The 27,325-nt window shown below is 48.6% G+C and overlaps 1 pseudogene across 1 annotated transcript in view; it reads left to right on the forward strand.

Annotated features, from left to right (window-relative positions):
* LOC110503770 (activating signal cointegrator 1 complex subunit 3-like) overlaps positions 1-27,325 on the forward strand; it is a 198,517-nt pseudogene that overhangs the window by 52,789 nt on the left and 118,403 nt on the right. The window contains exons 6-8 of the transcript XR_016494925.1: positions 361-534; positions 1,399-1,534; positions 2,360-2,485. The product of XR_016494925.1 is annotated as an activating signal cointegrator 1 complex subunit 3-like (transcript). The remainder of the gene's footprint in view (positions 1-360; positions 535-1,398; positions 1,535-2,359; positions 2,486-27,325) is intronic.

Genomic DNA, 27,325 nt, shown 5'->3' on the forward strand with positions numbered 1-27,325 from the left:
AACACACACAGCCACTTGTCAGTCCTGTTGCATCGCAGCTCGGCTCTCACCATTAACTATTGACCAGTCTAGCAACCATGTCTGATAAACAGCACAGCTGAAGAGTAGACGGTGGGGTGACTTCACCTAGACCTTCAGCTATAATATAGGCAGTATGGTATAGGTGGTATACAATAGGCGGTGGCAAATTGTGTATTACAGTACTGTACATGCTGTTCCAAACTTAGTTACCATATTATAAGTGCTCAATTACACAATACAACATTGTAGCCTAGCTCAAAGAAACATTGAATGTATCAGTGATGACCCAACTGTCGGTTTGTAATATTTTACTGATGTCTCTGTTATTCTTGTGTTTAGATGTTAGCCGTAAAGGAGACGGAGTAGAGGGGAGCAGCAAGCCCACCTACGGCTGTCAGGTGACCATCCAGTCGGGGAAGGAGAAAGAGATGAGGAAGAGGGAGAGAGACGCTGGGATGACACCGAATCCTCTTCCGACCTCTACTTTGACCCCAAGGAGATGAGAGCTCAGAGGTGAACCACCACACTCAATCTCACTCACTCTAGCTCTTCCCCTTTCTCTTCTCTCTCTTCCCATCTTTCTCGTCTGTCTCTCTTCCCATCTCTTTCTCTTCTGTCTCTCTTCCCATCTCTTTCTCTTCTGTCTCTCTTCCCATCTCTTTCTCTTCTCTTTCTTCCCATCTCTTTCTCTTCTGTCTCTCTTCCCATCTCTTTCTCTTCTGTCTCTCTTCCCATCTCTTTCTCGTCTCTCTTCCCATCTCTTTCTCTTCTGTCTCTCTTCCCATCTCTTTCTCTTCTGTCTCTCTTCCCATCTCTTTCTCTTCTGTCTCTCTTCTCATCTCTCTCTGCTTTACTTCTTTTTCTACATCTCCCCATGTGATCTTCTTTCCATATGGAAACACCCTCCTGCATTTGTCATCACTGCTCGGCTGCAGGTTATAAGAAAAAAAACACGGCTCCTGGTCACATTTTTTTCTGAAAAAAATAAATAAGAAAGGATCTTTCTGAAAGTTTACTTTCAGAGGATAGAAAAGCAGCGCAGCGATCTGTTTAATTAAAAACTTATCCGGGCCAAATCCGTCAGAGTGTGAGGGAAGAGATTAACAGAGAGGTAAGCCACGTTACATTAGCAGAGAATAGTATTACTGCAGAGCCTCACATCTCCACACCTCTCCTGTCTAACAGCTCTCAACTCTAGTATCCATCCCCAATCACAACCAACCACACATTAAGCATATGTAACTATGGCTGTTCTGCTGTTGATGTGGATGTTTGGTGTTGAAATACTATATATATATATTTCTTTATGGGTTTTATGGATGTGTTATTGTTGTGTCACAGTTGTGTTGTGGTTGATTAATGGTTGTGTTACTCCAGAGAGCAGGCCCTGCTGACAGCACGGTGGTCTCCAGTGCTGAGCAGAGAGAGGGTGTACAAACGCGTCCGCTACCCCAACGTCTATGACTGCTACGCCGAGGCCACCAAGACCTCCGCCTTCGTAGGGGGAGCCAAGGTACAGTATGTGGGGATTACCAGATGTGCGTCACAAATGGCACCCTTTTCTTATTTAATGCACTACTTTTCAGCAGGCTCCATAGGGCTCTGGTCAAAAGTACTGCACTATGTAGGGATAAGGGAATAGGGAGCCTTTTGGGACAAAGCCCTGTACTGCCCAAAACCAAATCTATGCCCTATACACTTGACCTCCAGACCATCATGTTCTATCCAAGTAAAAAGTGATTATAACAAGACTAGAAGACATTTTCAAATCCTGCCCACCTGTATTATTGGGCAAAATGAACAGCTTTTTTTGTATTAGTTTGTATTACTTCCATTTCTCTTTCATAGTGACATGCAGGAAAGTCATAAAGTACACACACGTGTGCACACACACACAAGCACACACACTTTTCAGTTCTTTGTTTACCCACCATCCTTCATGGCAGTCTGTTCCTTTTATTACACACCAGCACCCATCACATTACCCACAAGCCACTGCTTTTATCCTGTTTTTTTTGTTCTTGCTGATTTTTCACTCACTATTTACATCAACTAACCTGTGGTGTGTTTCTTTAGTCCTCAGTTCAGTAGGAGCAGGTGGGGTCGGGGAAATGATGTTCACTGGAAAGTTGATACATTTTCAAATCTGAACATGACTTTTGCAATGTTTTGAATGTGTTTGTTTTCAGGTTGAGGCACTGTTTGTTGTTTTATTATGTGTATTGTAAAATGTTTAATATTATGTAGTTCAGTTGGTAATACATATATTGGGGTGGAAATGTCCTTTATGTAATGCGGTGCGTTGTTAATATTTGGGATGTGTTTGTGTTATGTTCAGCTGATGTTACCCGAGGGGATAAAGAGAGAGAATAATAAGATGTATGAAGAGGTGGAGATTCCTCCTAGTGATCCCATGTCCATCGGCTTTGAGGAGAAACCCATCTACATCTCTGAACTGGACGAGGTAAGACACCCAATGGTTACATGTGAATTTGGGAGGTGGGGGGCACACAGCACTGTCAAACGCACACAGCATACTACACATCACAGAGGGACTTGCAATTTTGGAGGGAGAATGACTGTGAGAAGGTCAGTTCTGGTTACTTTTTAAAAGGACTTTCTACTCATAAGTGAAAAATAAAACATCATTCCCCCTCCAGAAATGACCCCAATATAACCAATTGGTACATATTGTCATGCAGGTGTGCTATTTAGTTAAGCTGGGATGATACCAGTATTGCGATACTCGTTAGTATCATGGTTGGGGAACAAATCACAAAGAGGATCTAACTTCTTTAGGAAAACAGCCCTAATGTTGAAAACGGTCATCATTATGTTGTCATCCAGTCACATTGATTTATTTTCCAAGATACAGATCAAAATATTTGACATACAGCAGGTTTTTAACGGACCTGCTTCCTGTTTTCATTTTTGCCATGGAAAAGACATCACGATACTGGTATCGTCCCAGTCCTACTTTTATCAATAAGCATTGTCACATGATGTAGCCCACCTGATGCAGCATAGCGGATAGAAATAAATAGTCTGAGGGTTACCCATCTGCATTTACCCTATTGCGTCACAAACTCTAAAGTTCATTAGGCTATCTTGCTGCTAGTTATAGCAAAACATTGACGACTTGAAAGTCCCCCCCAAAAAATTCACTCAGCCAACCAAGGATCATGTACTGTGAATTTAGTGTAGACCTACCCAGTCAGGGCCCCCTGTTGATTTTGTTCGTAACTCATCATATTAACATGGCATAAGTCATGTCAAAATGTGTAGAATTGCAGAAAATTAGCTTTAAAACTGTAAAGCTTTTCTCCCGTATTGTTTGTCTATGGAGATTGCATGGCTGTGTGCTCAATTTTATACACCTGTCAGCAACGGGTGTGGCTGAAATAATTTGAAGGGGTGTCCACATACTTTCGTATATGTATGTATTAGGAGTAATAGGATATATGATAAACAGAGTAGCAGCAGCATTTATGATGATTTTATGGGTGTGTGAAGAGTTATTATAAATATATGTGTGTCAGTGTGTGTGAGTGTGTAGGTCCCTGTGAGTGTGCATGGAGATAGTGCAAAAATAAGAATAAAATACAAGCGCCAACTCAGATAGTCCATGTAGCTATTTGTTAGCAACAGTATTTAGCAGTATTATGGCGTGGGGATTGAAGCTGTTCAGGAGCCTGTTGGCGTCAGACTTGATGCACCGGGACTGTTTGCCATGCAGAAGCAGAGAGAACAGTCTATGGCTTGGGTGGTTGGAGTCATTAACAATTTTCCAGGCCTTCCTTTCATACCACCTGATACAGAGATCATGGATGGCAAGGAGCTCTGTCCCAGTGATGTACTAGGCTGTCTGCACCACCTTCTGTAGCGCCTTGCGATCGAGGGCGGTGCTATTGCCATACCAAGTAGTGATACAGCCAGTCAAGAGGCTCTCAATGGTACCTATATTCTTAGCCTACTATAAAATATATGCGTGTGGACTGTGATTAGGGTAGTCTAAGTGTGTCTTGTCTGTTTAATGAACAAAATACCTATTGATTTCATGTGCATGCTGCAGCCATAAAGTGCATTTGGAAAGTATTCAGACCCCTTGACTTTTCCCTCATTGTGTTACATTACAGCCTTATTCTAAAATTGGTTAAATAACTTTTTTCGTCATCAATCTACACACAATACCCCATAATGACAAAGCAAAAAAAATGTTTACATTTGATTTATTAAAAATACAAATGTAAATATTCAGACCCTTTGCAATGAGACTCGAAATTGAGCTCCGGTGCATCCTGTTTCCATTGTTCATCCTTGATGTTTCTACAACTTGATTGGAGTCCACCTGTAGTAAATTAAATGTATGAGATATGATTTGGAAAGGCACACACTTGTCTATAGAAGGTCCTACAGTTGACAGTGCATGTCATAGCAAAAACCAAGCCATGATGTCTAAGAAATTGTCCGTAAAGCTCCAGGACGACAGGATTGTGTAGAGAAACAGATCAGGGGAAGGGTACCAAAAACATTTAAGGTCCCCAAGAACACAGTGGCCTCCACCATTCTTAAATGGAAGAAGTTTGGAACCGCCAAGACTCTTCCTAGAGCTGGTTGCCCAACCAAACTGAGCAACCGGGGGAGAAGGGCCTTGGCAAGAACCGGATGGTCACTCTGACATAGATCTAGAGTTCCTCTGTGGAGATGGGAGAACCTTCCATCTCTGCAGCACTCCACCAATCAGGCCTTTATGGTAGAGTGGCCAGACAGAAGCCACTCCTCAATAAAAAGCACAACAGCCTGCTTGGAGTTTGCCAAAAGGCACCTAAAGGACTCTGACCATGAGAAACAAGATTCTCTGGTCTGATGAAACCAAGATTGAACTCTCTGTCCTGAATGCCAAGTGCCACATCTGGAGGAAACCTGGCACCATCCCTGTGATGAAGCATGGTTGTGGCAGCATCATGCTGTGGGCATGTTTTTCAGCGGCAGGGACTGGGAGAATAGTCAGGATCAAGGGAAAGGGACGGAGCAAAGTACATAGAGATCATGACGAAAACCTGCTCAGGACCTCAGTCTGGGGTGAAGGTTCACCATCCAACAGGACAACGACCCTAAGCACACAGCCAAGACAACACAGGAGTGGCTTCGAGACAAGTCTCTGAATGTCCTTGAGTGGCCCAGCCAGAGCCCAGACTTGAACCCAATCGAACATCTCTGGAGAGACCTGAAAATAGCTGTGCAGCGATGCTCCTCATCCAACCTGACAGAGCTTGAGAGGACCTGCAGAGTAGAATGGGAGAAACTCCCTAAATGCAGGTGTCCCAAGCTTGTAGCGTCATACCCAAGAATAGTCTAGGCTGTAATCGCTGCCAAAAGTGATTCAACATAGTACTGAGTAAAGGGTCTGAATACTTTATGTAAATGTTTTTATACATTTGCAAAACATATCTATACCTGTTTTTGCTTTGTCATTATGGGGTATTATGTGTAGATTGATTGAGGGGGGAAAAAACGATTTAATCAATTTTAGAATAAGGTAACAAAATGTGGAAAAAGTCAATGGGTCTGAATACTTTCCATATGCACTGTATACAAATGTGCCATTCTGTTCTTTTGAAAATACATTTTATTAGTCTTATGTTTTAGGGCCTGCATAAAACAATTTAGTAATATATTTCTTTGTGATGGTGTATATTCAATTGATTTAGTGAAATAGATATCCATCCACATCGGCCCACATCTACTTCCTCTCCTAAACTTGCCAGAATCTGCACGGGAGATATACAAGGCTTATCCCGGCCAAGAATATGGTAATCATGGGACTATATGGATTGGGCTCTAAAAAACATTGGCTGATCATTTTTTTTACTGGCAACATACCGTAAAGGGTTTCTGTGTGACTGTGTGAGTGCCAGCCAGGGCTCAGTTTCACTCCCTGGTGTCCATATTCCTGCGACTGGGAGCGTTCTGGAGCCGTAATTGGCAGTGAGTGATGTTGAGTCTTAATGGAAGTGCTGTAGTTCTCAGCCAGCTGTCTGGAGCCACAATGGCTTCTCCTCCCTCACTGACAGGTCGAGTGACAGTCTAAGTGACAGGCTTACAAATCTTCCCTCAGCCAATAGCAAGGAAGTGGACCGGACTGATGGACAGGTGAGCCAATCCCCACCCAGCCATTTGGGAGATGGGAGAGCAGAGGTGGTCAGTTGGCTTCAGTTCAATCACATCACTGTCTTTTCTTCTGGTTCTTCATCTAGACTTCTGGAGTCATTCTGTATGGGATCATGGTGGGATGTTAGAAACAGTTATTATGGCATTTATTCTCTGTCAAGTGTGTTGTGAAATGCACTACATTCAATCTTGAATCGATTTTGGGTAGAATCCTAAATGTGGAATTAACTCCCCTGGATGTTCCCAAACATGGCATCATATTTATGTTTAAACCTTGGAACATATTTTGTCATATTTGAAGAGTACTCCTGTAGCTGTTCACCTCACTTAACCTGTCTGTCACTCAAGATGACAGGCATACTGTGTGTGTGTGATCACAGGCTGAGACAAATTGATTAAGAGAAGGATTGGTCATGCATGTGTGGTTGCTGTTGTTATTTTTGCGGTGTCTGTGACGCTGGCTCAGGTGTTTGTCTCCCTGCCTGTCACTCATTATCTTCATTAGGCTTTTTTAAATGTGTAAATGTCCAGATTTTTATAGTGTTTTTTTCCATGGAAACGTCTCACTCTATCCACAATCAATCCCTAGCTTCCTCTGGTGGGCTAAGTGGAGTTATGACTATTTCGTTTTTACACCCATTCTGCTGTTCCAGAGAGGGTACTTCATGAAGTGGGCTGGGATTGGGTATGAGAGTATCACTAGGGCTGGGATTGGGTGTGAGAGTATCACTAGGGCTGGGATTGGGTGTGAGAGTATCACTAGGGCTGGGATTGGGTGTGAGAGTATCACTAGGGCTGGGATTGGGTGTGAGAGTATCACTAGGGCTGGGATTGGGTGTGAGAGTATCACTAGGGCTGGGATTGGGTGTGAGAGTATCACTAGGGCTGGGATTGGGTGTGAGAGTATCACTAGGGCTGGGATTGGGTGTGAGAGTATCACTAGGGCTGGGATTGGGTGTGAGAATATCACTAGGGCTGGGATTGGGTGTGTGAGTATCACTAGGGCTGGGATTGGGTGTGAGAGTATCACTAGGGCTGGGATTGGGTGTGAGAGTATCACTAGGGCTGGGATTGGGTGTGAGAGTATCACTAGGGCTGGGATTGGATGTGAGAGTATCACTAGGGCTGGGATTGGATGTGAGAGTATCACTAGGGCTGGGATTGGGTGTGAGAGTATCACTAGGGCTGGGATTGGGTGTGACAGTATCACTAGGGCTGGGATTGGATGTGAGAGTATCACTAGGGCTGGGATTGGGTGTGAGAGTATCACTAGGGCTGGGATTGGGTGTGAGAGTATCACTAGGGCTGGGATTGGGTGTGAGAGTTTCACTAGGGCTGGGATTGGGTGTGAGAGTATCACTAGGGCTGGGATTGGGTGTGAGAGTATCACTAGGGCTGGGATTGGGTGGGAGAGTATCACTAGTGCTGGGATTGGGTGTGAGAGTATCACTAGGGCTGGGATTGGGTGTGAGAGTATCACTAGGGCTGGGATTGGGTGTGAGAGTATCACTAGGGCTGGGATTGAGTGTGAGAGTATCACTAGAGCTGGGATTGGGTGTGAGAGTATCACTAGGGCTGGGATTGGGTGTGAGAGTATCACTAGGGCTGGGATTGGGTGTGAGAGTATCACTAGGGCTGGGATTGGGTGTGAGAGTATCACTTTCAAAAAGCTCTCTCCCACGCTAGGGCTGGGGTGATACCAGTATCGCAGCAAGGAAACAAAACATTAAGTGGATTTAACTTCTTTAGGAAAACAGCCCTACTGTTGGAAACAAACATAATTATGTTGTCATCCAGAGTCACAATGATTGATTTTTCAAGCTATAGCACACAACATTTTACACACAGCAGGTTTTTAAAGGACCAAAGAATTTGGTCTGCTTTGTGTTTTCATTTTCGCCATGGAAGAAATGTTGTGAGACTGGTATCATCCCGGCCCTATCCCATACCTCAGGTCCGGTCTCCTTCCTCATCCCCATCTCCAACCCTGGATTCACCCCTAGCCCTGGGTTCAGCTGCTTTGGCTATTACCCGCACCACTACCTGATACATTTGCTCCTCGGGTTGGTTCTCGGCTATTCACACTGTATCTTCAAGCCTCTGGAGAGCCTCCTGGCACATCAAACAGTAAGTGTTCTAAGGGACCAGGTATTTGAGAGGAAGGTTTGCCCAAGTGCCCGAATAGAGAGGCAAAACATAGTTGTATATGCACACGCATGCATGTCCCAATCAAGGTAGGCATAGTCTTTTGCTCGAAGCGTATTTGAAACTATTCAGTAGTATTTGAAATAAGACAAATACTATTGGAACCCAGGTCTGATGTGAGCCCTCACATGCAACAGCACGACCCTTTGCATGAGATAGTAGTTGTGGAAGAACCCTTGGTCCTCATCATGAAGGAAGTGATCAATGTCTGAGGCTCTCCTCTACTTTAAGTGGGATGGACAGACAGGATTTATCTCTTCCTCTCTCTCTCTCTCTCAAATTAATTTCCTGTTTCTATTTGTCTCATGGGAACAATGAATGACAGTACACCAGGGCATGATAAGTTTGTGGTTGTGTCTTACAGAGAGAGTTAATAAATAAAGCTCCTTTTCACCATTTTATTCATTCTGCAGCCTTGGCCATCGCAAAATTAATTTACAAGTTCCACATTAAATGTTTTTTTTTTTTTAAAGAGACTGAGAATAAAAAGGGAATTCTCTGAGGTGCCATCTGTTTTTCTATATTTCTTTCTTGTATTGTTTTGTTCTGTGCTTCTCCCTGTCTCTTCACTAGCTCCAGCAGGCTAGATTCCCTGCTTCCTGTTCTGTTTGAAACCTCCGTGTGACTGATCCAGATTGATATGGAGCCTGTTCAGCTGAGCGATGTGAATTAGCCCCTAGCGTAGGAGCTCCTCTATTCATTAACTTAAGCCATGCTACTCTGAAACAATATGCCTCTCTCTTATTAAGCGCCAAGCACACAACACCGAGGCTAATAAGTCTTTATGTGCTATTAGGAGCAGTGCTTTGCAAGGCAGGCCGAACCGAAAGCCTGTCAGCTTTTTTCCCCTTCCCTTTCTTTCTCCACCATCACGCAGCTACGTAGATTGTCATTTATTGAAATCTGTAATGGGCAACAGGGCTCTGCCTGGCCTGGCAAGCCTTTAATAGCACTGTGAAACATTAAAAGTGGGGAATTTATTAAGGGGCCTTTTAACCAATGAATCAGTGGCCTACGCATCCTGCTCTCGTCACGCTGGTAAAAGCCCTCCTAATTTCTGTGAATAAATTTGTGTGTTTGTGTGTGTGGTTGGCTTTCCTCCTAGTACTGACAGAAAAACAACACAACAACCCCTCCACTCAGGCACTAATAGATGTACTGAAATATCAACTGAAATATCCATGGAGGCTTGAGAAGACACGGACTAGGGTTGCAAAAGGGAGGGTATATTACTGGAACATTTCTAACTTTACCAGTAAACTACCAGAATTTTGGTATCTTTCAGTGATTTTATGTAATCTATCACAAGACATCTCGTGGCATTGTTGATTAGATGCTTTTAAAATGAATTAGGCAATTTTCTCTTGAACCACATGGTCTAGAAACTCATGGACAGTATGACACAGATAAAAAATGTATACTAGATATATATCTTTTTTTTTTAAGTATAAATGACTGAAGTTACATTACATTGCCATAGCTTTTCTGTTATTTACCAAAATTACTGAAGATTCTGGTAACTTTGTCAAATTACCGGTAGCTTTTGCAACCCTATCAGACACATCCTGTCCCCCGAGGAACTGCTTATCAGGACCACCCTCCTCTTCAAGGATTCTATGAAGACTTGACTTACATTAAGACATATGGTTATTCCCGAAGGGGAGCACTGAATTGAGCGATAGGATTTAGGGGCGTGTGTGCTTGCGCTGATGGTCTTTACTGTCCCTAGTGGGTTTTTTAAAGGGCAGGAACATGAGTGATGAATGGGGGAGAGTTTCCTGCCAAACTCTGGTTGTGTATTCTCCTGCAGCTTCTTCCCCTAAGTGGATATTGAACACTTAGCCTGTCTTCTTCATAGACATTGACATGATTGTGTACTGATGGACAGGGTTATCCGTCTACTCTGCTGTCATAGAGAGGGAGGGTCAGAGGGACTTGTGGTGCGTGTGATGCGTATGATGGTTGGAATCATGTGTGTGGACTCACTCTTCTGTCCTCATGTCCTGACTAGGTGTCTCTCTCCTCACTGAATGCAGATTTTGGACCTTCATGTGTTCAAACCTTCAAGAGGAGTGTAGTAAGCCCGGTTCTAGTTCTAGGATTTAGCACGAAGACTCTTCTAAATGAAGTGAGGGTTTCCACCCTCCTCTTATCTCCTAATTCAATGTTCAACCCTCCCCCATTAGTGTCCCCCCACTTGTTGGTGTCTCTACCTCACCCTTCAGTGTGAGAGACATGGGTCCTGTGCTCTGGACTGTGGCAGGAGGACACGAGACAGAGCAGGGAGTGCCATCCATAAGTAATATGTCCTGATTACGTTTCCTAATCCAGTTTTGATTTCCTCAGTGCACACGTGTGTGTGTGTGTGTTTGCTCAGACTTGCAAAGCAGGTGTGGGGATGAGAGAGGCAGTCAGAGAGAGAGAGTGGGGGGTGGAAAGAGCACAGATGGTGGACAGAGGCTTGTTAAAGCCTTATCTCTGATGTGAAAGGAGAGGCCTTGGGGAGTGGCAGCATACATCTCATCTAGAGCCACTTATCTCTCAGGTTGTGTGTGTGTGTGTGAGTCCGTGTGTGCGTGTGAGTCCGTGTGTGTGTGAGTCCGCGTGTGTGTGAGTCTGTGTGAGTCCGTGTGTGTGTGTGAGTCCGTGTGTGTGTGTGTGAGTCCGTGTGTGTGTGTGAGTCCGTGTGTGTGTGTGAGTCCGTGTGTGTGTGTGAGTCTGTGTGTGTGTGAGTCCGTGTGTGTGTGTGTGAGTCTGTGTGTGTGTGAGTCTTTGTGTGTGTAAGTCTGTGTGTGTATGTGAGTCCGTGTGTGTGTGTGTGTGTGTGTGTGTGTGTGTGTGTGTGTGTGTGTGTGTGTGTGTGTGTGTGTGTGTGTGTGTGTGTGTGTGTGTGTGTGAGTCCGTGTGTGTGTGTCCGTGTGTGTGAATCTGTCTGTGTGTGTGTGAGTCTGGGGGGGGGGGGGGGGGGGACTTGTGGTGTGTGTGATGCGTGTGATGGTTGGAATCATGTGTGTGGACTCACTCTTCTGTCCTCATGTCCTGACTAGGTGTCTCTCTCCTCACTGAATGCAGATTTTGGACCTTCATGTGTTCAAACCTTCAAGAGGAGTGTAGTAAGCCCGGTTCTAGTTCTAGGATTTAGCACGAAGACTCTTCTAAATGAAGTGAGGGTTTCCACCCTCCTCTTATCTCCTAATTCAATGTTCAACCCTCCCCCATTAGTGTCCCCCCACTTGTTGGTGTCTCTACCTCACCCTTCAGTGTGAGAGACATGGGTCCTGTGCTCTGGACTGTGGCAGGAGGACACGAGACAGAGCAGGGAGTGCCATCCATAAGTAATATGTCCTGATTACGTTTCCTAATCCAGTTTTGATTTCCTCAGTGCACACGTGTGTGTGTGTGTTTGCTCAGACTTGCAAAGCAGGTTTGGGGATGAGAGAGGCAGTCAGAGAGAGAGAGTGGGGGGTGGAAAGAGCACAGATGGTGGACAGAGGCTTGTTAAAGCCTTATCTCTGATGTGAAAGGAGAGGCCTTGGGGAGTGGCAGCATACATCTCATCTAGAGCCACTTATCTCTCAGGTTGTGTGTGTGTGTGTGTGAGTCCGTGTGTGCGTGTGAGTCCGTGTGTGTGTGAGTCCGCGTGTGTGTGAGTCTGTGTGAGTCCGTGTGTGTGTGTGAGTCCGTGTGTGTGTGTGAGTCCGTGTGTGTGTGTGAGTCCGTGTGTGTGTGTGAGTCCGTGTGTGTGTGTGAGTCTGTGTGTGTGTGAGTCCGTGTGTGTGTGTGTGAGTCTGTGTGTGTGTGAGTCTTTGTGTGTGTAAGTCTGTGTGTGTATGTGAGTCCGTGTGTGTGTGTGTGTGTGTGTGTGTGTGTGTGTGTGTGTGTGTGTGTGTGTGTGTGTGTGTGTGTGTGTGTGTGTGTGTGTGTGTGTGTGTGTGTGTGTGTGTGTGTGTGTGTGTGTGTGTGTGTGAGTCCGTGTGTGTGTGTCCGTGTGTGTGAATCTGTCTGTGTGTGTGTGAGTCTGGGGGGGGGGGGGGGGGGGGGTCCGTGTGTGTGTGTGTGTGTGTGTGTGAATCTGCCTGTGTGTGTGTGTGTGAGTCTGTGTGTGTGTGTGTGTGTGTGTGTGTGTGTGTGTGTCTGTCTATCTGTGTGTGTGTGAGTGTGAGTCTGATTGTGTGTGTGTCTGTCTGTGTGTGTGTCTGAGTCTGTTTGTGTGTGTGAGTCTGTCTGTGTGTGTGTGTGAGTCTGTGTGTTTGTGTGAGTCTGTGAGTCTGTGTGTCTGTCTGTGTGTGTGTGTGAGTCTGTGTGTAAATCCATGTGTGTGTGTAAATCCGCGTGTGAGTCCGTCTGCATGTGAGAGCCTGTGTGTGTGAGTCTGTGAGTCCGTCCGTGTGTGAGAGCCTGTGTGTGTGAGTCTGTGAGTCCGTCCGTATGTGAGAGCCTGTGTGTGTGAGTCCGTCCGTATGTGAGAGCCTGTGTGTGTGAATCTGTGAGTCCGTCCGTATGTGAGAGCCTGTGTGTGTGAGTCCGTCCGTATGTGAGAGCCTGTGTGTGTGAGTCCGCAAGTCCGTCCGTGTGTGAGAGCCTGTTTGTGTGAGTCCGTGAGTCTGTCCATGTGTGAGAGCCTGTGTGTGTGTGAGTCCATGTCCGTCCGTCAGTAAGTCCATGTCTGAGTCCGTCCGTCAGTGAGTCAATCCGTGTGTGCGAGTCCGTCAGTCCGTGAAGACTTGACTTAGTCCGTGTGTGAGTCTGTCTGTGTGTGGATGTGGGGTTGGGTGAGTCGGTGCGTGTGCATAGGGGTGAGTCGGCGTGTAGGGGTGAGTCGGCGCGTAGGGGTGAGTCGGCGCGTAGGGGTGAGTCGGCGCGTAGGGGTGTGTCTGCGTGTGGGGTTGAGTCGGCGCCCGCACGCAGGGGTGAGCCGGTGTGTGGGTGTGTCTGCGTGTGGGGGTGAGTCGGTGCGCTCGCATAGGAGTGAGTCGGCGCGGGGGTGAGTTGGCACGTGCGTAGGGGTGAGTTCCACGTAGGGGTGTGTCTGCGTGTGGGGGTGAGTCGGTGCACGCTTGCGTAAGGGTGAGTCAGCACGCGTGTAGGGGTGAGTCGGCGTGTAGGGGTGAGTTGGCGCGTAGGGGTGAGTCGGTGCGTAGGGGTGAGTCGGCGCGTAGGTGTGAGTCGGCGCGTAAGGGTGAGTCGGCGCGTAGGGGTGAGTCGGCGCGTAGAGGTGAGTCGGCGTGTAGGGGTGAGTCGGCGCGTAGAGGTGAGTCGGCGTGTGGGGTTGAGTCGGTGCCCACACGCAGGGGTGAGCCGGTGTGTGGGTGTGTCTGCGTGTGGGGGTGAGTCGGTGCGGTGCGCGCGCATAGGAGTGAGTCGGTGCGGGGGTGAGTTGGCGTGCGTAGGGGTGAGTTCCGCGTAGGGGTGTGTCTGCGTGTGGGGGTGAGTCGGTGCACGCTTGCGTAAGGGTGAGTCAGCACGCGCGTAGGGGTGTGTCTGCGTGTGGGGGTGAGTCGGCGCACGCTTGCGTAAGGGTGAGTCAGCACGCGTGTAGGGGTGAGTCGGCGCGCGTGCGTAGGAGTGAGTCGGCGCGGGGATGAGTTGGCACGTGCGTAGGGGTGAGTTCCGCGTAGGGGTGTGTCTGCGTGTGGGGGTGAGTCGGCGAGCGCTTGCGTAAGGGTGAGTCGGCACGCGCGTAGGGGTGAGTCGGCGCGCGCGTGTGCACGAGTGAGTCCAGTAACAGTGCCCCCAGGATGGGTGCCTCAGGATGGGGTGATTGATTGCTTCTCTTATTCTTGCTCTCTCCCTCGCTTTCACTCTCCACTCACCCTCTGTCTTTTTCTCAATTTCCCTCCCTTTTTCTCTGCTTCTCTTTCCCTTCACCTCCTTCTCCTCTCTCCCTTCACCTCCCTCTCCTCTCTCCCTTCAACTCCCTCGCTCTCTCTCTCTCTTTCTACTGGTGTGCTGTGGGGAAATTAATGGGCCTCCTGTTTGCTGCATCTGCATCTCACTCTGTCAAACCCCACAGTACAGTTTGTGTGTGTGTTTGGCCAGGTCATTCAGGGCTGTGTGTGTGGGTTTGGAGCGGGCTGATAAGCTGTTTACTAAAACTAGCAATTAAAAGTTGATCAAGCTGTCAATTCAAATGGAATGAAATGGAACTGAAAAGTAATTAAAAGGATAGCGTGCAAACAACTTTCTTTTAGCTCCCCATTACCACACACACACGCACATCATTTAATTAGTTTAGCTGTTCACACACAGTATATGCTTACACGTATACAGTAGCCACACGCACACACCTTTGCACAGGACATTTTTAGTTGTGCAGGTACAGTGCATTTGGAAAGTGTTCAGACCCCTTGACTTTTCCACATTTTGTTACATTACAGCCTTATTCTAAAATTACATAAATACTTTTTTCCTCATCAATGGACACAAAATACCCCATAATGACAAAGCGAAAACAGGTTTTCAGATTTTTCTTTGCACTTGTATTAAAAATAAAAAAACAATACCTTCTTTACATACAGTTGAAGTCGGAAGATTACATACACTTAAGTTTGAGTCATTAAAACTTGTTTTTCAACCACTCCACAAATTTCTTGTTAACAAACTATAGCTTTGGCAAGTACTTTTTGGTGAAATGTCCTCTGGTCTGATGAAACAAAAATATAACTGTTTGGTCATAATGGCCATTGTTATGTTTGGAGGAAAAAGGGGGAGGCTTGCAAGCTGAAGAACACCATCCCAACCGTGGGGTGGCAGCATCATGTTGTGGTGTTGCTTTGCTACTGGAGGAACTGGTGCACTTCACAAAATAGATGGCATCACGAGGTAGGAAAATTATGTGGATATATTGAAGCATCTCAAGACATCAGTCAGGAAGTTAAAGCTTGGTCGCAAATGGTTGTTCCTTAATGGAGAATGACCCCAAGCATACTTCAAATGTTGTGGCAAAATGGCTTAAGGACAACAAAGTCAAGGTATTGGAGTGGCCATCACAAAGCCCTGACTAAGTTACACCAGCTCTGTCAGGAGGAATGGGCCAAAATTCACAAAAACGTATTGTGGGAAGCTTGTGGAAGGCTACCCGAAACATTTGACCCAAGTTAAACAATTTAAAGGCAATGCTACCAAATACTAATTGAGTGTATGTAAACTTCTGACCCACTGGGAATGTGATGAAAGAAATGAAATCTGAAATAAATAATTCTTTCTACTATTATTCTGACATTTCACATTCTTAAAATTAAGTGGTGATCCCAACTGACCTAAGACAGGGAATTTTTTACTTGGATTAAATGTCAGGAATTGTGAAAAACTGAGTTTCAATGTATTTGGCTAAGGTGTATGTATACTTGCGACTTCAACTGTAAGTATTCAAACCCTTTGCTATGAGACTCGAAATTTTAGCTCAGATCTAGATCTGGCCTCCCGGCCAAACTGAGCAATCGGGGGAGAGAGGCCTTAGTCAGGGAGATGACCAAGAACCCAATGGTCACTCTGACAGAGCGCCAGAGTTCCTCTGTGGAGATGGGAGAACCTTCCAGAACGACAACCGTCTCTGCCTCACTCTACCAATCAGGCCTTTATGGTAAAGTGGCCAGAAGGACGCCACTCCTCAGTAAAAGGCACTTGACACCCCGCTTGGAGTTTACCAAAAGGCAGCTAAAGACTCTCAGACCATGAGAAACAAGATTCTCTGGTCTGATGAAACCAAGATTGAACTATTTGGCCTACATGCCTGGAGGAAACCTGGCACCATCCCTACGGAGAAGCATGGGGGTGGCAGCGTTATGCTGTGGGGATGTTTTTCAGCGGCAGGGACCGGGAGACTAGTCAGGATCGAGGCAAAGTACAGAGAGATCCTTGATGAAAACCTGCTCCAGAGTGCTCAGGACCTCAGACTGGGGTGAAAGTTCACCTTCCAACAGGACAATGACCCTATGCACAATGTCCTTGAGTGGCCTAGCCAGAGCCCCGGACTTGAACATCTTTGGAGAGACCTGTAAATAGCTGTGCGGCGATGCTCTGCATCCAACCTGACAGAGCTTAAGAGGATCTGCAGAGAAGAATGGGAGAAACTCCCCAAATACAGATGTGCCAAGCTTGTAGGGTCATACCCAAGAAGACTCAAGGCTGTAATTGCTGCCAAAGGTGCAATTATGTGGTAATGTGGGGTACTATGGGGTATTGTGTGTAGATTAATGAGGGGGAAAAAACAATTGAATCCGTTTTAGAATAGGGCTAAAACGTAACAAAATGTGGAAAAAGTCAAGATGTCTGAATACTTTCCAAATGCACTGTATGTTAAAACTAGGACAGGGAGGCAATTGGACAGAGACTGCTTGGTAGGTGTTTTAGATTTAGCTGTAGAATCATTACTGGGATCTTTGAGGCTCCAATTAGTGAGTTTAGAGTGGCTGGTGGATTGGTTCTATATTGGCAGTTTATTCCCAGTCAGCCTGGTTGGCACATATGGCCGTAGGCAGGGCTAGCACTCTGATAATGAGCCTGCCAGCTTCCATCGCACTCACCACACAGTACGGACTGGGAGATATATACACACAGACTACACTGTATGAACCGAGACTGGGACACACACACACACACACACACACACACACACACACGACATAGTACGGACTGGGATTGGAATACACACAACACACAGGTGTTCTGGGCCTTGATGGGTTCGATACTCCCACAAAATCTGTGTCGAACGGTCACGTTCCATCCAGCTTGCTCACTTTAACAGTGTGTTCACAGTGATGATTTAGCCAGCTGGGTTTTAGAGACGGGCTACAGTTGGGCTCCACACAGCTGGCCTCATTAGGAACTGAATTTAATATTGCTGCTACGTTGACCACAGATGTGTATGGTTCTCTATTAGACATCTGGAACTAACAAAATGTTTAGTCACTGGGTTAGGCACATCCAAGATGGCGTAGCAGTCGGACGTGTGTTTTGTCTTGTCACGTCTTGTCCCATGTCAATATAGTTTTCTTCCTCATTTTTTTTTGTATGTATTTCGTATATATTTTAATCTCACGAACGGTTGAAAAGCATGCATTTGGTTTTACTAGTGTTTAAGAGCAGTTGGATGCCACGGAAGGAATGTTGTATGGCATTTAAGCTCGTTTGGAGGTTAGATAGCACAGTGTCCAAGGAAGGGCCAAAAGTATACAGAATGGTGTCGTCTGCGTAGAGGTGGATCAGGGAATCACCCGCAGTAAGAGCGACATCATTGATATATACGGAAAAAAAGAGTCGTCCCGAGAATTGAACACTGTGGTACCCCCATAGAGACTCCCAGAGGTACGGACAACAGATCCTCCGATTTGACACACCGAACACTGTCTGCAAAGTAGTTGGTGAACCAAACGAGGCAGTCATTTGAGAAACCAAGACTATTGAGTCTGCCGATAAGAATACAGTGATTGACAGATTCGAAAGCCTTGGCCAGGTCGATGAAGATGGCTGCACAGTGCTGTCTTTAATCGATGGCGGTTATGATATTGTTTAGTACCTTGAGCATGGCTGGGGTGCACCCATGACCAGCTCGGAAACCGGATTGCACAGCGGAGAAGGTACGGTGGGATTCGAAATGGTCAGTGATCTGTTTATTAACTTGGCTTTTGAAGACTTTAGAGAGGCAGAGCAGGATAGATATAGGTCTACAGCAGTTTGGGTCTAGAGTGTCACCCCCTTTGAAGAGTGGAATGACCGCAACAGCTTTCCAATCTTTAGGGATCTCGGACGATACAAAAGAGAGGTTGAACAGGCTTGTAATAGGGGTTGCAACAATGGCGGCGGATTGTTTTAGAAAGAGAGGGTCCAGATTGTCTAGCCCAGCTGATTTGTATGGGTCCAGGTTTTTGCAGTTCTTTCAGAACATCTGTTGTCCGGATTTGGGTGAAGGAGGGGGGGGGATAATTTTGGATTATCATGGATTTATCAGTGGTGACCCTGTTACCTAGCCTCAATGCAGTGGGCAGCTGGGAGGTGGTGCTCTTGTTCTCCATGGACTTTACAGTGTCCCAATACTTTTTGGAGTTAGAGCTACAGGATGCAAATTTCTGCTTGAAAAAGCCGGCCTTTGCTTTCCTGACTGACTGCGTGTATTGGTTCCTGACTTCCCTGAACAGTTGCATATCGCGGGGACTATTCGATGCTATTGCAGTCCGCCACAGGATGTTTTTGTGCTGGAGTTAACCAAGGGCTGTATCTGTTCTTAGATCTGCATTTTTTGATCGGGGCATGCTTATTATCTAAGATGTTGAGGAAATTAATTTTAAAGAACGACCAGGCATCCTCTCCCTCTCTAACTTTAAGCAACAGCTGTCAGTGCAGCTTACCGATGGCTGTGTACAGGTACAGTGAATCTGTAAATAGCACACCCAACTACCTCATCCCCATATTGTTATTTATCTTCTTGCTATTTTGCACACCAGTATCTCTACTTGCACATCATCATCTGCACATCTATCACTCCAGTATTAATGCTAAATTGTAATTATTTTGCCTCTATGGCATATTTATTGCCTTACCTCCCTACTCTTCTACATTTGCACACACTGTACATACATTGTTTTTTCTATTGTGCTATTGACTGTACGTTTGTTTGTGTAACTTTGTGTTGTTTTTGTCGCACTACTTTGCTTTATCTTGGCCAGGTCGTAGTTGTAAATGAGAACTTGTTCTCAACTGGCCTACCTGGTTAAATGAAGGTGAAATAAATATAAATGAAAAGGCACATGGGTGTAGCAGAATGTAAAGTGATGTTTTAGGTTGGTAGTTGGATTAGTCAGTTGTACATGATGATGATGATAAATAGGTGGCAACGAAGCTGGAATGAGGCAGTCGTATCTAGGACATTTTTGAGATGGCCCCTTCAAATGGAATTTTGGTTAAACAATTTTCCAAAATGTATTTTTGGTCAAACACGTTTTAAAATGAGCAGAGGTTCGGGAGAGAAGTTCTTTCACAAATGTTATGCTTCTGCTCCCAGCCCCCTCTGGACCTCAGAGGACCTCACATCAGCACCACTTGGTTGACATCCTGGATGGGTCTGTCTTTGTGGGGGAGTAGGGCTGGGACATTCCAGTAACTTTCCCCAAATTCACAGGTTTTCCAGAAATCCCAGTTGGAGGATTCCATGAATATTCCAACCACGGTTTCTGGAAAACCTGGGGATATTGGGAAAGTTTTTTCAACCCCAGGGGTGAGAGAAACTGGAATTTGAGATTGGTTCTCGAGGTGTATTCTCTTTTTGAATGTCTGGGGGATTAAGTGTGTTTAAGACTTGTCGTCGTAATTGAGTTGGAATCTTGCCTGGTGATGTCAAATTGATTTTGTTACTCAAAGTTTGTTTCTATGAGTTAATGTGATAATCCCAGTGTGCACACTGATTGACTGATCGCAGGCCTGTTCATAAACTCAGTGACAGGAAATAACTCCAACAAACTGAGGCCAGTTGATAAAACAACCGTATAGAATGTTCTTCTCTTAAACGTGAGTTATGGTGTCTACTGTTGGTAGTTTCTCTTAGATGTGGTTAACTGTAGGCCATCATTGTAAATAAGAATTTGTTCTAAATGGACTTGCCTAGTCAAATAAAGGTTAAATAAAATACAAATGTTTCAACTGTTAGCTATATTTGTGGTGTTTCACTGAAGATGTATAACCATGCTGGTGTTTGTTGCTTGGAGACAGGGATTTTAATTAAATGAATGTTATGTTAACAGCTGCATATGATGGTATCTCAAGTTGCCTACAGTAACGTTACCTCTTCAGTGAGTTACTGCTGCTTGGACCCCGGAGACTACTCCTGGCAGGGACAGCTGCATCTCCTATTGGAAGATTTACAGTGCATACATCTGATTAACAATGAAGCCAGCCAGAGACGTTTTAAGAAATGAAAAAAATGAAAAACAAAAGCGCTGAACATTTTCAAAAACGTCATATTTACAACATGTATGCGTTACCTCAAGGTGAATATTGTGACAGGCATACATTTGCATGAATTAGCATGTTTAAGGAGTTTGGGACACTGGCTCCTCGTTATCTACAGACAAAGTCGATAAATCAAAACAAAAGGGGGTCTAGCTGCTTAAAGTGAACGTGTTTGCCACAGCGGCACAGTGTGTGTTTGAGTCCTGGCAATTGTGTGTGCTTGCTTGTGTGCGTGCTTGCTTGTGTGCGTGCTTGCGTGTGTGCTTGCTTGCGTGTGGGCTTGCTTGCGTGTGTGCTTGCTTGCTTGCGTGTGCAGGAGCCGTGCGGAAGAGGGTGAAACTGGGCCGCTCCTAATTCAGAAATGCATATTTATAAATTGGTTGGTGCTCTCAGGACTTGGCCTTGGGGGAAATAATTGGTTAGACAGGAGGACGCTCAACTCGCCAGGGAGAGAGGATGAGAGGAAGTCAGCCCTACAGTCATTTAGACTAGAGAGAAAGGATGGGTACAAAACAAACTGCACTAATATCCATTCCTTTACTCGCTTAGTTCAAAGATGTGTCAAGATGGTGTGTATAGTATCTCCTTTCTCTCTTTTGCCCTCTTTTTTATTTTTCTCTCTCTACCTCTTTGTATTACTCTTTGTTTGGCTCTCTCTCTGAATAAATGAACAAAAATATAAATGCAACATGCAACAATTTAAACTATTTTACTTTCTTATAGTTCATCGAAGGAAATCAGTCAATTGAAATAAATTAATTAGGCCCTAATCTATGGTTTTCACATGACTGGGTAAGGGCGCACTGGGGTCCACCCACTGGGAAGCCAGGCCCAGCCAATCATAATTAGTTTTTCCTGACAAAAGGGCTTTATTACAAACAGAAATACTCCTGAGCACACCCCCCCCCCCCCTCCCATCCCATCCTCATACGATCCCTCCTGTTAGATAGATGGATTATCGTGGCTTGTGATTGGAAGCTTTTTGTGCATATGGAACATTTTTGGGATAATTTATTTCATCTCATAAAAAATGTGACCAACACTTTACATGTTGCATTTATATTTTGTGTTCGTGTGTGTGTATAGATATATAGATCTCTCTCTCCCTCTCTCTCATGGTGTAACCACGATCAGCGGCTTAAGTGGACTCTAATAAAGTCGCTATTTGATGCATTAATAATTTAAACTTTTCCTCCTCCTGCCTTCATCAGAGTTTGGTTGTGTGGGCCACGGGGCTGACTCCTGCTTTCATCAGAGTTGGGTTGGGTTGTCAGGGCCGCGGGGCTGACTCCTGCTTTCATCAGAGTTGGGTTGGGTTGTCAGGGCCGCGGGGCTGACTCCTGCTTTCATCAGAGTTGGGTTGGGTTGTCAGGGCCGCGGGGCTGACTCCTGCTTTCGTCATATTTGGGTTCGGTTGTCAGGGCCACGGGGCTGACTCCTGCCTTCATCAGAGTTGGGTTGTCAGGGCCGCGGGGCTGACTCCTGCCTTCATCAGGGTTGGGTTGTCAGGGCCCCGGGGCTGATTCCTGCTTTCATCAGAGTTGGGTTGTCAGGGCCACGGAGCTGACTCCTGCTTTCGTCATATTTGGGTTCGGTTGTCAGGGCCACGGAGCTGACTCCTGCTTTCGTCATATTTGGGTTCGGTTGTCAGGGCCGCGGGGCTGACTCCTGCTTTCGTCACATTTGGAGTCAGTTGTCAGGGCCACGGGGCTGACTCCTGCCTTCATCAGAGTTGGGTTGTCAGGGCAACGGAGCTGACTCCTGCCTTCATCAGAGTTGGGTTGTCAGGGCTGCGGGGCTGACTCCTGCCTTCATCAGGGTTGGGTTGTCAGGGCTGCGGGGCTGACTCCTGCCTTCATCAGAGTTGGGTTGTCAGGGCTGCGGGGCTGACTCCTACCTTCATCAGGGTTGGGTTGTCAGGGCCGCGGAGCTGACTCCTGCCTTCATCAGAGTTGGGTTGGGTTGTCAGGGCCGCAGGGCTGACTCCTGCTTTCATCATATTTGGGTTGGGTTGTCAGGGCTGCGGGGCTGACTCCTGCCTTCATCAGGGTTGGGTTGTCAGGGCCACGGGGCTGACTCCTGCTTTCATCAGAGTTGGGTTGGGTTGTCAGGGCCGCGGGGCTGACTCCTGCCTTCATCAGGGTTGGGTTGGGTTATCAGGTCCACGGGGCTGACTCCTGCCTTCATCAGGGTTGGGTTGTCAGGGCCACGGGGCTGACTCCTGCCTTCATCCTAGTTGGGTTGGGTTGTCAGGGCCACGGTACTGACTCCTGCCTTCATCAGAGTTGGGTTGGGTTGGGTTGACAGGGCCATGGGGCTGACCCCTGCCTTCATCAAAGTTGGGTTGGATTGTCAGGGCCGCAGGGCTGACTCCTCCCTTCATCAGAGTTGGGTTGGGCTGTGAGGGCCGCGGGGCTGACTCCTGCCTTCATCAGGGTTGGGTTGTCAGGGCCGCGGGGCTGACTCCTGCCTTCATCAGAGTTGGGTTGTCAGGGCTGCGGGGCTGACTCCTACCTTCATCAGGGTTGGGTTGTCAGGGCTGCGGGGCTGACTCCTGCCTTCATCAGAGTTGGGTTGTCAGGGCCGCGGGGCTGACTCCTGCCTTCATCAGGGTTGGGTTGGGTTATCAGGTCCACAGGGCTGACTCCTGCCTTCATCAGAGTTGGGTTGTCAGGGCCACGGGGCTGACTCCTGCCTTCATCCTAGTTGGGTTGGGTTGACAGGGCCATGGGGCTGAACCCTGCCTTCATCAAAGTTGGGTTGGATTGTCAGGGCCGCGGGGCTGACTCCTGCCTTCATCAGAGTTGGGTTGGGCTGTCAGGGCCGCGGGGCTGACTCCTGCCTTCATCAGGGTTGGGTTGTCAGGGCCGCGGGGCTGACTCCTTTCTTCATCAGGGTTGGGTTGTCAGGGCCGCGGGGCTGACTCCTGCCTTCATCAGATTTGGGTTGTCAGGGTCGCGGGGCTGACTCCTGCTTTCATCATAGTTGGGTTGGGTTGTCAGGGCCGCGGGCTGACTCCTGCCTTCATCAGGGTTGGGTTGTCAGGGCCGCGGGGCTGACTCCTGCTTTCATCAGAGTTGGGTTGTCAGGGGCGCGGGGCTGACTCCTGCTTTCATCAGAGTTGGGATGTCAGGGCCACGGGGCTGATTCCTGCTTTCATCAGAGTTGGGTTGTCAGGGCCACGGAGCTGACTCCTGCCTTCATCAGAGTTGGGTTGTCAGGGCCGCGGGGCTGACTCCTGCCTTCATCAGGGTTGGGGTTGTCAGGGCCGCGGGGCTGACTCCTGCTTTCATCAGAGTTGGGTTGGGTTGTCAGGGCCGCAGGGCTGACTCCTGCTTTCATCATATTTGGGTTTGGTTGTCAGGGCCAAGGGGCTGACTCCTGCCTTCATCATAGTTGGGTTGGGTTGTCAGGGCTGCGGGGCTGACTCCTACCTTCATCAGGGTTGGGTTGTCAGGGCCACGGGGCTGACTCCTGCTTTCATCAGAGTTGGGTTGGGTTGTCAGGGCCGCGGGGCTGACTCCTGCCTTCAGCAGGGTTGGGTTGGGTTATCAGGTCCACGGGGCTGACTCCTGCCTTCATCAGAGTTGGGTTGTCAGGGCCACGGGGCTGACTCCTGCCTTCATCCTAGTTGGGTTGGGTTGTCATGGCCACGGTACTGACTCCTGCCTTCATCAGAGTTGGGTTGGGTTGGGTTGACAGGGCCATGGGGCTGACCCCTGCCTTCATCAAAGTTGGGTTGGATTGTCAGGGCCGCAGGGCTGACTCCTGCCTTCATCAGAGTTGGGTTGGGCTGTCAGGGCCGCGGGGCTGACTCCTGCCTTCATCAGGGTTGGGTTGTCAGGGCCGCCGGGCTGACTCCTGCCTTCATCAGAGTTGGGTTGTCAGGGCTGCGGGGCTGACTCCTACCTTCATCAGGGTTGGGTTGTCAGGGCTGCGGGGCTGACTCCTGCCTTCATCAGAGTTGGGTTGTCAGGGCCGCGGGGCTGACTCCTGCCTTCATCAGGGTTGGGTTGGGTTATCAGGTCCACGGGGCTGACTCCTGCCTTCATCAGAGTTGGGTTGTCAGGGCCACGGGGCTGACTCCTGCCTTCATCCTAGTTGGGTTGGGTTGTCAGGGCCACGGTACTGACTCCTGCCTTCATCAGAGTTGGGTTGGGTTGGGTTGACAGGGCCATGGGGCTGACCCCTGCCTTCATCAAAGTTGGGTTGGATTGTCAGGGCCGCGGGGCTGACTCCTGCCTTCATCAGGGTTGGATTGTCAGGGCCGCGGGGCTGACTCCTGCCTTCATCAGGGTTGGGTTGTCAGGGCCGCGGGGCTGACTCCTTTCTTCATCAGGGTTGGGTTGTCAGGGCCGCGGGGCTGACTCCTGCCTTCATCAGATTTGGGTTGTCAGGGTCGCGGGGCTGACTCCTGCTTTCATCATAGTTGGGTTGGGTTGTCAGGGCCGCGGGCTGACTCCTGCCTTCATCAGGGTTGGGTTGTCAGGGCCGCGGGGCTGACTCCTGCTTTCATCAGAGTTGGGTTGTCAGGGGCACGGGGCTGACTCCTGCTTTCATCAGAGTTGGGAAGTCAGGGCCACGGGGCTGATTCCTGCTTTCATCAGAGTTGGGTTGTCAGGGCCACGGAGCTGACTCCTGCCTTCATCAGAGTTGGGTTGTCAGGGCCGCGGGGCTGACTCCTGCCTTCATCAGGGTTGGGGTTGTCAGGGCCGCGGGGCTGACTCCTGCTTTCATCAGAGTTGGGTTGGGTTGTCAGGGCCGCAGGGCTGACTCCTGCTTTCATCATATTTGGGTTTGGTTGTCAGGGCCAAGGGGCTGACTCCTGCCTTCATCATAGTTGGGTTGAGTTGTCAGGGCTGCGGGGCTGACTCCTACCTTCATCAGGGTTGGGTTGTCAGGGCCACGGGGCTGACTCCTGCTTTCATCAGAGTTGGGTTGGGTTGTCAGGGCCGCGGGGCTGACTCCTGCCTTCATCAGGGTTGGGTTGGGTTATCAGGTCCACGGGGCTGACTCCTGCCTTCATCAGAGTTGGGTTGTCAGGGCCACGGGGCTGAATCCTGCCTTCATCCTAGTTGGGTTGGGTTGTCAGGGCCACGGTACTGACTCCTGCCTTCATCAGAGTTGGGTTGGGTTGGGTTGACAGGGCCATGGGGCTGACTCCTGCCTTCATCAAAGTTGGGTTGGGTTGGGTTGACAGGGCCATGGGGCTGACCCCTGCCTTCATCAAAGTTGGGTTGGATTGTCAGGGCCGCGGGGCTGACTCCTGCCTTCATCAGAGTTGGGTTGGGCTGTCAGGGCCGCGGGGCTGACTCCTGCCTTCATCAGGGTTGGGTTGTCAGGGCCGCGGGGCTGACTCCTTTCTTCATCAGGGTTGGGTTGTAGGGCCGCGGGGCTGACTCCTGCCTTCATCAGATTTGGGTTGTCAGGGTCGCGGGGCTGACTCCTGCTTTCATCAGAGTTGGGTTGTCAGGGCCACGGAGCTGACTCCTGCCTTCATCAGAGTTGGGTTGTCAGGGCCGCGGGGCTGACTCCTGCCTTCATCAGGGTTGGGGTTGTCAGGGCCGCGGGGCTGACTCCTGCTTTCATCAGAGTTGGGTTGGGTTGTCAGGGCCGCAGGGCTGACTCCTGCTTTCATCATATTTGGGTTTGGTTGTCAGGGCCAAGGGGCTGACTCCTGCCTTCATCATAGTTGGGTTGGGTTGTCAGGGCTGCGGGGCTGACTCCTACCTTCATCAGGGTTGGGTTGTCAGGGCCACGGGGCTGACTCCTGCTTTCATCAGAGTTGTGTTGGGTTGTCAGGGCCGCGGGGCTGACTCCTGCCTTCAGCAGGGTTGGGTTGGGTTATCAGGTCCACGGGGCTGACTCCTGCCTTCATCAGAGTTGGGTTGTCAGGGCCACGGGGCTGACTCCTGCCTTCATCCTAGTTGGGTTGGGTTGTCATGGCCACGGTACTGACTCCTGCCTTCATCAGAGTTGGGTTGGGTTGGGTTGACAGGGCCATGGGGCTGACCCCTGCCTTCATCAAAGTTGGGTTGGATTGTCAGGGCCGCAGGGCTGACTCCTGCCTTCATCAGAGTTGGGTTGGGCTGTCAGGGCCGCGGGGCTGACTCCTGCCTTCATCAGGGTTGGGTTGTCAGGGCCGCCGGGCTGACTCCTGCCTTCATCAGAGTTGGGTTGTCAGGGCTGCGGGGCTGACTCCTACCTTCATCAGGGTTGGGTTGTCAGGGCTGCGGGGCTGACTCCTGCCTTCATCAGAGTTGGGTTGTCAGGGCCGCGGGGCTGACTCCTGCCTTCATCAGGGTTGGGTTGGGTTATCAGGTCCACGGGGCTGACTCCTGCCTTCATCAGAGTTGGGTTGTCAGGGCCACGGGGCTGACTCCTGCCTTCATCCTAGTTGGGTTGGGTTGTCAGGGCCACGGTACTGACTCCTGCCTTCATCAGAGTTGGGTTGGGTTGGGTTGACAGGGCCATGGGGCTGACCCCTGCCTTCATCAAAGTTGGGTTGGATTGTCAGGGCCGCGGGGCTGACTCCTGCCTTCATCAGGGTTGGATTGTCAGGGCCGCGGGGCTGACTCCTGCCTTCATCAGGGTTGGGTTGTCAGGGCCGCGGGGCTGACTCCTTTCTTCATCAGGGTTGGGTTGTCAGGGCCGCGGGGCTGACTCCTGCCTTCATCAGATTTGGGTTGTCAGGGTCGCGGGGCTGACTCCTGCTTTCATCATAGTTGGGTTGGGTTGTCAGGGCCGCGGGCTGACTCCTGCCTTCATCAGGGTTGGGTTGTCAGGGCCGCGGGGCTGACTCCTGCTTTCATCAGAGTTGGGTTGTCAGGGGCACGGGGCTGACTCCTGCTTTCATCAGAGTTGGGAAGTCAGGGCCACGGGGCTGATTCCTGCTTTCATCAGAGTTGGGTTGTCAGGGCCACGGAGCTGACTCCTGCCTTCATCAGAGTTGGGTTGTCAGGGCCGCGGGGCTGACTCCTGCCTT

The sequence above is a fragment of the Oncorhynchus mykiss genome, chromosome 3, assembly GCF_057628025.1.
Source record: "Oncorhynchus mykiss isolate SJ-2025 chromosome 3, ASM5762802v1, whole genome shotgun sequence".
Taxonomy (NCBI): domain Eukaryota; kingdom Metazoa; phylum Chordata; class Actinopteri; order Salmoniformes; family Salmonidae; genus Oncorhynchus; species Oncorhynchus mykiss.